The sequence below is a fragment of the Pseudophryne corroboree genome, unplaced genomic scaffold (genome assembly GCF_028390025.1).
Source record: "Pseudophryne corroboree isolate aPseCor3 unplaced genomic scaffold, aPseCor3.hap2 scaffold_860, whole genome shotgun sequence".
Classification (NCBI taxonomy): Eukaryota; Metazoa; Chordata; class Amphibia; order Anura; family Myobatrachidae; genus Pseudophryne; species Pseudophryne corroboree.
Window position 1 is genome coordinate 152,829 of NW_026970439.1, and position 12,070 is coordinate 164,898.

The window sequence follows — 12,070 nt, forward strand, 5'->3', positions numbered from 1 at the left end:
TATGGCAATAAAAGATGTTTTGCACATCACAGAGGAACCCCCTGTCCCTGACAAGAGGGTACATATGTACAAGGGAAAGAAGCCTGAGGTAACCTTTGAGGGGGTCACACGAGCTGAACGAGTTATGTGAAAAAGCTTGGGAATCTCCAGATAAAAGACTGCAGATTTCCAAAAGGATTCTTATGGCGTATCCTTTTCCATCAACGGATAGGTTACGATGGAAATCCTCCCCTAGGATGGACAAAGCATTAACACGCACAGCTACAGTTGGAAAATCAAATTTTTACCTTATGTTCCCTCACAGCATAAGAAAGCTCCGCATTATCAAATGCAGTCCTTTCGGTCACAAAGAAACAAGAAAGTGCGAGGTGCGTCCTTTCTTGCCAGAGGTAGGGGCAGAGGAATAAAGCTGCACAACACAGCTAGTTCCCAGGAACAGAAGTCCTCCCCGGCCTCTACAAAATCTACCTCATGACGCTGGGGCTCCACTGGCAGAGTCCGGCCCATGTGATGTCATGCAGCTGCTCTGACCACACCTCCTGTTTCTCCGTTGCCGACCCCGTTTTGAAACCGTGCCCCCGCACCGCTCCATCTCCGACTTGGAAATGGAGTGTTGTTGACCCCCCTCCCCCCCCCCCCCCCTTCACCGATTCACCGGGGTGCCGCAGAAAATGCAGGCGGATGCGTATGCTCTTAGCAGTTTTTGCAGTTGGATTGCGATCCAACCTGAATCAGGCCCCATTACCTATCACAATGCACTGCGGGTAGTACAAAATGGGGTTAATATAGGAGAAAAAAACCCCAGAGCTGTGCTCCTTAACTGTCCCTGGTGGCTAGTGGAGCGGCTGCCCAGTAATCAGTGTCCACGCCAGTGCGCACACGGCCCGCCCCCATCAGCGGCCTCGTGATCCCGGAGGGTTGTGTGTGTGTGACTGACCTTAGGAAGAAACCGGAGCCTCCGCTGCAGTGACCCAGCAACCGGGGCACGGGAGTATACTGCGCCACTGGGAGTGATGGAGCTGCAGTAAAGAAGTCTATTAGACCTAGCCTGCTGCAGCCCTTGTAGATTCTTATAAAAAAAGTTCTTCTTTTCTTGCCAAAATTAATAGCTAAGAATAGGCTGCCTGAGGCAGACCCCTGTTAAGTGGCCTGCTACTGAAGGCACCAACTACAAACTGAGCTCCCTGTTCATGGAAGCGAGGTTATAGAGGAGCATCTTGGGAACAGTCAAAAGCTTTGAGCCTGTTGGTGCCTCAGATCAAGATCCTACTCTACACCCCAATGTGAATCCTTGTGGAGTCCAGTGTACACCACAGAAGAAATTAATGTGTCACACCCATTGGCAGTAACATTAGAATAGCTGCTGATGGGCACAATTGAGAAAGGAAGGGGGGAAAACATTTGAATCCAGCACATATATGTAATTTGAATATGTAATTTGTACCTTCCTACTTTAAAATGTAATGGATGAACCTCACCCTGTGAGAACTATCTTCATGATCAAGAGATCTCATATGCAAGATAAGTATGTGTTGGGATAGGGCTGTGGAGGGCGGCTGCTCGGGCACACCCCTGTCAAGTTAAGGAGATTCAACTGAGGCAGCACAAGGGAACTCTCATCTGGGGACAACAACTGCAGGGAGAACACATTTTCAGACGAATGTGGGAGGGCAGAAGGCTGCCTAATACTGAAGCACCCCCAAACAACAAACCAAATGCAACAACTAGTGCAAGTATTCCTGGGGGAAGGCCTGCAGCAGATGGATTTGCATATGGTGATGTCATCCAAGCAGTGGGCATAGTTGGCTGCAACCCTCGTCTGCATATGAAAAGAGAAAAGGGTCACGCAGGGCATGGCGGCCTTTGTGGGGTTGCGCTTGGATGACGCCTAAATCGCTTTATACACCCCCATCAGTGTGGGCTCATGTTGGCCATGCCCCAGCCCCTGAAGCATTCAAGCTGATTTCTTGCAGCAGCTGGACCCAGTAACAGCTCCAGAGTTGCTCTACAAGACAAGTAAAAGGGTGTGAGCCCTGCAGCACCACCTGTAGTTTGCATACACACATATATAGGACAGCATCTCTTATATGCCCCAGGGTCAATAAAATAGTATCCTTATCTATGGTATCCATCCCCTCAGATAAGGTAACCGTCCATGCCGCTACAGCACTACACACCCAGGCCGACGCAATTGCCGGTCTGAGTAAGGTACCTGAATGTGTATAAATGGACTTCAGGGTAATCTCCTGTTTGCGGTCAGCAGACTCTTTGAGGGTAGCCGTATACTGGGACGGGAGGGCTACCTTCTTGGATAAGCGTGTTAATGCTTTGTCCACCCTAGGGGAGGATTCCCATCGTAACCTATCCATTGATGGGAAAGGATACGCCATAAGAATCCTTTTGGAAATCTGCAGTCTTTTATCTGGAGATTCCCAAGCTTTTTCACATAACTCGTTCAGCTCGTGTGACCCCCTCAAAGGTTACCTCAGGCTTTTTTCCCTTGTACATATGTACCCTCTTGTCAGGGACAGGGGGTTCCTCTCTGATGTGCAAAACATCTTTTATTGCCATAATCATATATCGAATGGATTTTGCCAATTTTGGCTGTAACTTTGCATCATCGTAATCGACACTGGAGTCAGAATCCATGTCGGTGTCTGTGTCAACAATCTGGGATAGTGGGCGCTTATGAGACCCTGACAGTCCCTGCAACATAGGATCAGGCATGGGTTGAGACCCTGACTGTCCCAAAGCTTCAGCCTTGTCTAATCTTTTGTGCAATGAGTTTACACTAGCATTTAAAACATTCCACATATCCATCCAATCAGCTGTCGGTGGAGACACCACATTCATTTGCTCCTGCTCCTCTCTAATATAGCCTTCTTCCTCAGACATGTCGACACACGTGTACCGACACACCACAAACACAGGGAATGCTTTTTCTGAAGACCGTTTCCCCACAAGGCCCTTTGGAGAGACAGAGAGAGAGTATGCCAGCACACACCCCAGCGCTATATAACCCAGGAATTCACAGTAACTTAATGTTTGCCCAGTAGTACTGCTGTATGTAATTTGCGCCGAATTATGTGCTCCCCCCCTCTTTTCAACTCTCTTGTCTACTATGGTATAAGCAGGGGAGAGTCCGGGGAGCTTCCTCTCAGCGGTGCTGTGAAGAAAAAATGGCGCTGGTGAGTGCTGAGAGAGAAGCCCCGCACCCTCGGCGGTGGGCTTCTGTCCCGCTTAAACTGTAAAATTGGTGGGGGCTCATACATATATACAGTGCCCAGCTGTATATGTGTTATAGTTTTGCCAAAAAGAGGTTTATATTGCTGCCCAGGTGCCCCCCCCCCCCCCCCCTGCGCCCTGCACCCTTACAGTGACTGGAGTGTGTGAGGTGTATGGGAGCAATGGCGCACAGCTGCAGTGCTGTGCGTTACTTCAGTGAAGATCATGAAGTCTTCTGCCACCTCTGAAGTCTTCTCTTCTTCTCATACTCACCCGGCTTCTATCTTCCGGCTCTGCAAGGGGGACGGAGGCGCGGCTCTGGGACGGTCGGCGATGGTGAGATCCTGCGTACCAATCCCTCTGGAACTAATGGTGTCCAGTAGCCTAAGAAGCAGGACCTTGCAACTCGGAGAGTAGGGCTGCTTCTCTCCCCTCAGTCCCTCGATGAGGGAGTCTGTTGCCAGCAGTGCTCCCTGAAAATTAAAAACCTAACAAAATACTTTCTGTCAGAAAGCTCAGGAGAGCTCCTGAAAAGCACCCAGTCTCCACTGGGCACAGTATCAAACTGAGGTCTGGAGGAGGGGCATAGATGGAGGAGCCAGTGTACACCCAGAACTAAAGTCTTTCTTAAAGTACCCATGTCTCCTGCGGAGCCTGTCTATCCCCATGGTCCTTACGGAGTCCCCAGCATCCTCTAGGACGTTAGAGAAAATAGGATTTTAATACCTACCGGTAAATCCTTTTCTCTTAGTCCGTAGAGGATGCTGGGCACCCGTCCCAGTGCGTACTGTGTCTGCAGTTATTAAATGGCCCTTAACTCCAGAATATTTATGTGGAGACAACTTTCCTGACTTGACCATCTTCCTTGGATGTTTTCCCCCTGTGTGACTGCTCCCCAGCCTCGGAGGGTTGCATCCGTGGTCCCTAGGATCCAGTCCTGGATCCCGAACCATCGCCCCTCTAGGAGGTGAGAACTGTGCAGCCACCAATGGAGTGAGATTCTGGTCTTGGAAGACAGGATTATCCTCCGGTGCATGTGTAGGTGGGATCCGGACCACTTGTCCAACAGGTCCCACTGGAACACTCTGGCATGGAACCTGCCAAACTGAATGGCCTCGTAGGCCGCAACCATCTTCCCCAGCAACAGAATGCGTTGATGGATTAACACTCTTGCTGGTTTTAGAATTTGTTTGACCAGACTCCATAGCCAAAAAAAAAAGCTTTTTTTTGTTCAATCTGTACATGCCTGCCTTGAAAACGGTGCTTGGCACCGAAACGTCGGCTCTACACGGCATCTTTATGATGGATTTGTTCCAATAAACCAGCACTTTTTTCACCTTGATTTTCGAGTGCCGCAGTCCTTCCATTTGCTTTATCACACTCTTACTGAAGGCACCGCATCAGATTCACTACAGCTACGAGTGACGGTTCTTTTTTGCACGTATATATATATATATATATATATATATATATATATATATATATATGTGTATGTGGCTGTGTACATATATACACGCGTGTGTGTGTGTGTGTGTGTGTGTGTGTATATATATATATATATATATCTCTATCATGTGTGTATTACTGGTGTCTGCTGGTCTGAGGGATATCTGTGTTGAATTTGTTTGTTTCTTATTTTTTTTGTTTTTATTTTTCTATTTTATTATATATATATATATATATATATATATTTATTTATTTATTTTGGGGGGGGGGCGCAAAATTTCTGTCTTGCCCCGGGTGCCGGTAGTCCTAGTTTCGGCCCTGAGGGGCATAGAGGGAGGAGACAGTTCACACTAGAGATGTGCACTTGAAATTTTTCGGGTTTTGAGTTTTGGTTTTGGGTTCGGTTCCGCGGCCGTGTTTTGGGTTCGACCGCGTTTTGGCAAAACCTCACCGAATTTTTTTTGTCGGATTCGGGTGTGTTTTGGATTGGGGTGTTTTTTTTTTAAAAACACTAAAAAACAGCTTAAATCATAGAATTTGGGGGTCATTTTGATCCCAAAGTATTATTAACCTCAAAAACCATAATTTCCACTCATTTTCAGTCTATTCTGAATACCTCACACCTCACAATATTATTTTTAGTCCTAAAATTTGCACCGAGGTCGCTGGATGACTAAGCTAAGCGACCCTAGTGGCCGACACAAACACCTGGCCCATCTAGGAGTGGCACTGCAGTGTCACGCAGGATGGCCCTTCCAAAAAACACTCCCCAAACAGCACATGACGCAAAGAAAAAAAGAGGTGCAATGAGGTAGCTGTGTGACTAAGCTCAGCGACCCAAGTGCCCGACACAAACACCTGGCCCATCTAGGAGTGGCACTGCAGTGTCACGCAGGATGTCCCTTCCAAAAAACCCTCCCCAAACAGCACATGACGCAAAGAAAAAAAGAGGCGCAATGAGGTAGCTGTGTGAGTAAGATTAGCGACCCTAGTGGCCGACACAAACACCGGGCCCATCTAGGAGTGGCACTGCAGTGTCACGCAGGATGTCCCTTCCAAAAAACCCTCCCCAAACAGCACATGACGCAAAGAAAAATAAAAGAAAAAAGAGGTGCAAGATGGAATTGTCCTTGGGCCCTCCCACCCACCCTTATGTTGTATAAACAGGACATGCACACTTTAACCAACCCATCATTTCAGTGACAGGGTCTGCCACACGACTGTGACTGATATGACGGGTTGGTTTGGACCCCCACCAAAAAAGAAGCAATTAATCTCTCCTTGCACAAACTGGCTCTACAGAGGCAAGATGTCCACCTCATCATCATCCTCCGATATATCACCGTGTACATCCCCCTCCTCACAGATTATCAATTCGTCCCCACTGAAATCCACCATCTCAGCTCCCTGTGTACTTTGTGGAGGCAATTGCTGCTGGTCAATGTCTCCGCGGAGGAATTGATTATAATTCATTTTAATGAACATCATCTTCTCCACATTTTCTGGATGTAACCTCGTACGCCGATTGCTGACAAGGTGAGCGGCGGCACTAAACACTCTTTCGGAGTACACACTTGTGGGAGGGCAACTTGTGTCTGCCGGAAAGAGAGATCCAAGGTAGGTTTTAAATCTAGGATCGAGCACGGTGGCCAAAATGTAGTGCTCTGATTTCAACAGATTGACCACCCGTGAATCCTTGTTAAGCGAATTAAGGGCTGCATCCACAAGTCCCACATGCCTAGCGGAATCGCTCCCTTTTAGCTCCTTCTTCAATGCCTCCAGCTTCTTCTGCAAAAGCCTGATGAGGGGAATGACCTGACTCAGGCTGGCAGTGTCTGAACTGACTTCACGTGTGGCAAGTTCAAAGGGCATCAGAACCTTGCACAACGTTGAAATCATTCTCCACTGCGCTTGAGACAGGTGCATTCCACCTCCTATATCGTGCTCAATTGTATAGGCTTGAATGGCCTTTTGCTGCTCCTCCAACCTCTGAAGCATATAGAGGGTTGAATTCCACCTCGTTACCACTTCTTGCTTCAGATGATGGCAGGGCAGGTTCAGTAGTTTTTGGTGGTGCTCCAGTCTTCTGTACGTGGTGCCTGTACGCCGAAAGTGTCCCGCAATTCTTCTGGCCACCGACAGCATCTCTTGCACGCCCCTGTCGTTTTTTAAAAAATTCTGCACCACCAAATTCAAGGTATGTGCAAAACATGGGACGTGCTGGAATTTGCCCATATTTAATGCACACACAATATTGCTGGCGTTGTCCGATGCCACAAATCCACAGGAGAGTCCAATTGGGGTAAGCCATTCTGCGATGATCTTCCTCAGTTGCCGTAAGAGGTTTTCAGCTGTGTGCGTATTCTGGAAAGCGGTGATACAAAGCGTAGCCTGCCTAGGAAAGAGTTGGCGTTTGCGAGATGCTGCTACTGGTGCCGCCGCTGCTGTTCTTGCGGCGGGAGTCCATACATCTACCCAGTGGGCTGTCACAGTCATATAGTCCTGACCCTGCCCTGCTCCACTTGTCCACATGTCCGTGGTTAAGTGGACATTGGGTACAACTGCATTTTTTAGGACACTGGTGAGTCTTTTTCTGACGTCCGTGTACATTCTCGGTATCGCCTGCCTACAGAAGTGGAACCTAGATGGTATTTGGTAACGGGGGCACACTGCCTCAATAAATTGTCTAGTTCCCTGTGAACTAACGGTGGATACCGGACGCACGTCTAACACCAACATAGTTGTCAAGGACTCAGTTATCCGCTTTGCAACAGGATGACTGCTGTGATATTTCATCTTCCTCGCAAAGGACTGTTGGACAGTCAATTGCTTACTGGAAGTAGTACAAGTGGGCTTACGACTTCCCCTCTGGGATGACCATCGACTCCCAGCAGCAACAACAGCAGCGCCAGCAGCAGTAGGCGTTACACGCAAGGATGCATCGGAGGAATCCCAGGCAGGAGAGGACTCGTCAGAATTGCCAGTGACATGGCCTGCAGGACTATTGGCATTCCTGGGGAAGGAGGAAATTGACACTGAGGGAGTTGGTGGGGTGGTTTGCGTGAGCTTGGTTACAAGAGGAAGGGATTTACTGGTCAGTGGACTGCTTCCGCTGTCGGCCCAAGTTTTTGAACTTGTCACTGACTTATTATGAATGCGCTGCAGGTGACGTATAAGGGAGGATGTTCCGAGGTGGTTAACGTCCTTACCCCTACTTATTACAGCTTGACAAAGGGAACACACGGCTTGACACCTATTGTCCGCATTTCTGGTGAAATACTTCCACACCGAAGAGCTGATTTTTTTGGTATTTTCACCAGGCATGTCAACGGCCCTATTCCTCCCACGGACAACAGGTGTCTCCCCGGGTGCCTGACTTAAACAAACCACCTCACCATCAGAATCCTCCTGGTCAATTTCCTCCCCAGCGCCAGCAACACCCATATCCTCCTCATCCTGGTGTACTTCAACACTGACATCTTCAATCTGACTATCAGGAACTGGACTGCGGGTGCTCCTTCCAGCACTTGCAGGGGGCGTGCAAATGGTGGAAGGCGCATGCTCTTCACGTCCAGTGTTGGGAAGGTCAGGCATCGCAACCGACACAATTGGACTCTCCTTGTGGATTTGGGATTTCGAAGAACGCACAGTTCTTTGCGGTGCTACTGCTTTTGCCAGCTTGAGTCTTTTCATTTTTCTAGCGAGAGGCTGAGTGCCTCCATCCTCATGTGAAGCTGAACCACTAGCCATGAACATAGGCCAGGGCCTCAGCCGTTCCTTGCCACTCTGTGTGGTAAATGGCATATTGGCAAGTTTACGCTTCTCCTCCGACAATTTTATTTTAGGTTTTGGAGTCCTTTTTTTACTGATATTTGGTGTTTTGGATTTGACATGCTCTGTACTATGACATTGGGCATCGGCCTTGGCAGACGACGTTGCTGGCATTTCATCGTCTCGGCCATGACTAGTGGCAGCAGCTTCAGCACGAGGTGGAAGTGGATCTTGATCTTTCCCTAATTTTGGAACCTCAACATTTTTGTTCTCCATATTTTAATAGGCACAACTAAAAGGCACCTCAGGTAAACAATGGAGATGGATGGATACTAGTATACAATTATGGATGGACTGCCGAGTGCCGACACAGAGGTAGCTACAGCCGTGGACTACCGTACTGTACTGTGTCTGCTGCTAATGTAGACTGGTTGATAAAGAGATGTAGTAGTAGTATGTATGTATAAAGAAGAAAGGAAAAAAAAAACCACGGGTAGGTGGTATACAATTATGGACGGACTGCCGAGTGCCGACACAGAGGTAGCTACAGCCGTGGACTACCGTACTGTACTGTGTCTGCTGCTAATATAGACTGGTTGATAAAGAGATGTAGTAGTAGTATGTATGTATAAAGAAGAAAGAAAAAAAAACCACGGGTAGGTGGTATACAATTATGGACGGACTGCCCAGTGCCGACACAGAGGTAGCTACAGCCGTGGACTACCGTACTGTACTGTATCTGCTGCTAATATAGACTGGTTGATAAAGAGATGTAGTAGTAGTATGTATGTATAAAGAAGAAAGAAAAAAAAACCACGGGTAGGTGGTATACAATTATGGACGGACTGCCGAGTGCCGACACAGAGGTAGCTACAGCCGTGGACTACCGTACTGTACTGTGTCTGCTGCTAATATAGACTGGTTGATAAAGAGATGTAGTAGTAGTATGTATGTATAAAGAAGAAAGAAAAAAAAACCACGGGTAGGTGGTATACAATTATGGACGGACTGCCCAGTGCCGACACAGAGGTAGCTACAGCCGTGGACTACCGTACTGTACTGTGTCTGCTGCTAATATAGACTGGTTGATAAAGAGATGTAGTAGTAGTAGTATGTATGTATAAAGAAGAAAGAAAAAAAAACCACGGGTAGGTGGTATACAATTATGGACGGACTGCCGAGTGCCGACACAGAGGTAGCTACAGCCGTGGACTACCGTACTGTACTGTGTCTGCTGCTAATATAGACTGGTTGATAAAGAGATGTAGTAGTAGTATGTATGTATAAAGAAGAAAGAAAAAAAAACCACGGGTAGGTGGTATACAATTATGGACGGACTGCCGAGTGCCGACACAGAGGTAGCTACAGCCGTGAACTACCGTACTGTGTCTGCTGCGACTGGATGATAAATAATGATATAAAAAATATATATATATCACTACTGCAGCCGGACAGGTATATATTATATAATGACGGACCTGCTGGACACTGTCTGTCAGCAGAATGAGTTTTTTATAGAATAAAAAAAAAAACACCACACAAGTGAAGTCACACGACGAGTGTTTAACTTTTTCAGGCAATCACAATATAGTATACTATACTACTAACTATACTGGTGGTCAGTGTGGTCAGGTCACTGGTCAGTCACACTGGCAGTGGCACTCCTGCAGCAAAAGTGTGCACTGTTTAATTTTAATAATAATATGTACTCCTGGCTCCTGCTATAACCTATAACTGGCACTGCAGTGCTCCCCAGTCTCCCCCACAATTATAAGATGTGTGAGCTGAGCACAGTCAGATACGAGTGTTTAACTTTTTCAGGCAATCACAATATAGTATACTATACTACTAACTATACTGGTGGTCAGTGTGGTCAGGTCACTGGTCAGTCACACTGGCAGTGGCACTCCTGCAGCAAAAGTGTGCACTGTTTAATTTTAATAATAATATGTACTCCTGGCTCCTGCTATAACCTATAACTGGCACTGCAGTGCTCCCCAGTCTCCCCCACAATTATAAGATGTGTGAGCTGAGCACAGTCAGATATATACATAGATGATGCAGCACACTGGGCTGAGCAGTGCACACAGATATGGTATGTGACTGAGTCACTGTGTATCGTTTTTTTCAGGCAGAGAACGGATATATTAAATAAAACTGCACTGTCTGGTGGTCACTGTGGTCAGTCACTAGTAAACTCTGCACTCTCTACAGTTCTACAGTACTCCTAAGCTCCAGTAAATCAGGTCAATCTCTCTCTCTCTCTCTTCTAATCTAAATGGAGAGGACGCCAGCCACGTCCTCTCCCTATCAATCTCAATGCACGTGTGAAAATGGCGGCGACGCGCGGCTCCTTATATAGAATCCGAGTCTCGCGAGAATCCGACAGCGTCATGATGACGTTCGGGCGCGCTCGGGTTAACCGAGCAAGGCGGGAAGATCCGAGTCGCTCGGACCCGTGAAAAAAAACATGAAGTTCGTGCGGGTTCGGATTCAGAGAAACCGAACCCGCTCATCTCTATAAGCTAAGCGACCCAAGTAGCCGACACAAACACCGTGCCCATCTAGGAGTGGCACTGCAGTGTCACGCAGGATGGCCCTTCCAAAAAACACTCCCCAAACAGCACATGACGCAAAGAAAAAAAGAGGCGCAATGAGGTAGCTGTGTGAGTAAGATAAGCGACCCTAGTGGCCGACACAAACACCGGGCCCATCTAGGAGTGGCACTGCAGTGTCACGCAGGATGGTCCTTCCAAAAAACCCTCCCCAAACAGCACATGACGCAAAGAAAAAAAGAGGCGCAATGAGGTAGCTGTGTGAGTAAGATAAGCGACCCTAGTGGCCGACACAAACACCGGGCCCATCTAGGAGTGGCACTGCAGTGTCACGCAGGATGGCCCTTCCAAAAAACACTCCCCAAACAGCACATGACGCAAAGAAAAAAAGAGGCGCAATGAGGTAGCTGTGTGAGTAAGATAAGCGACCCTAGTGGCCGACACAAACACCGTGCCCATCTAGGAGTGTCACTGCAGTGTCACGCAGGATGGCCCTTCCAAAAAACCCTCCCCAAACAGCACAAGACGCAAAGAAAAAAAGAGGCGCAATGAGGTAGCTGTGTGAGTAAGATAAGCGACCCTAGTGGCCGACACAAACACCGTGCCCATCTAGGAGTGGCACTGCAGTGTCACGCAGGATGGCCCTTCCAAAAAACCCTCCCCAAACAGCACATGACGCAAAGAAAAAAAGAGGCGCAATGAGGTAGCTGTGTGAGTAAGATAAGCGACCCTAGTGGCCGACACAAACACCGGGCCCATCTAGGAGTGGCACTGCAGTGTCACGCAGGATGGCCCTTCCAAAAAACCCTCCCCAAACAGCACATGACGCAAAGAAAAAAAGAGGCGCAATGAGGTAGCTGTGTGAGTAAGATAAGTGACCCTAGTGGCCGACACAAACACCGGGCCCATCTAGGAGTGGCACTGCAGTGTCACGCAGGATGGCCCTTCCAAAAAACCCTCCCCAAACAGCACATGACGCAAAGAAAAAAAGAGGCGCAATGAGGTAGCTGTGTGAGTAAGATAAGCGACCCTAGTGGCCGACGCAAACACCGTGCCCATCTAGGAGTGTCACT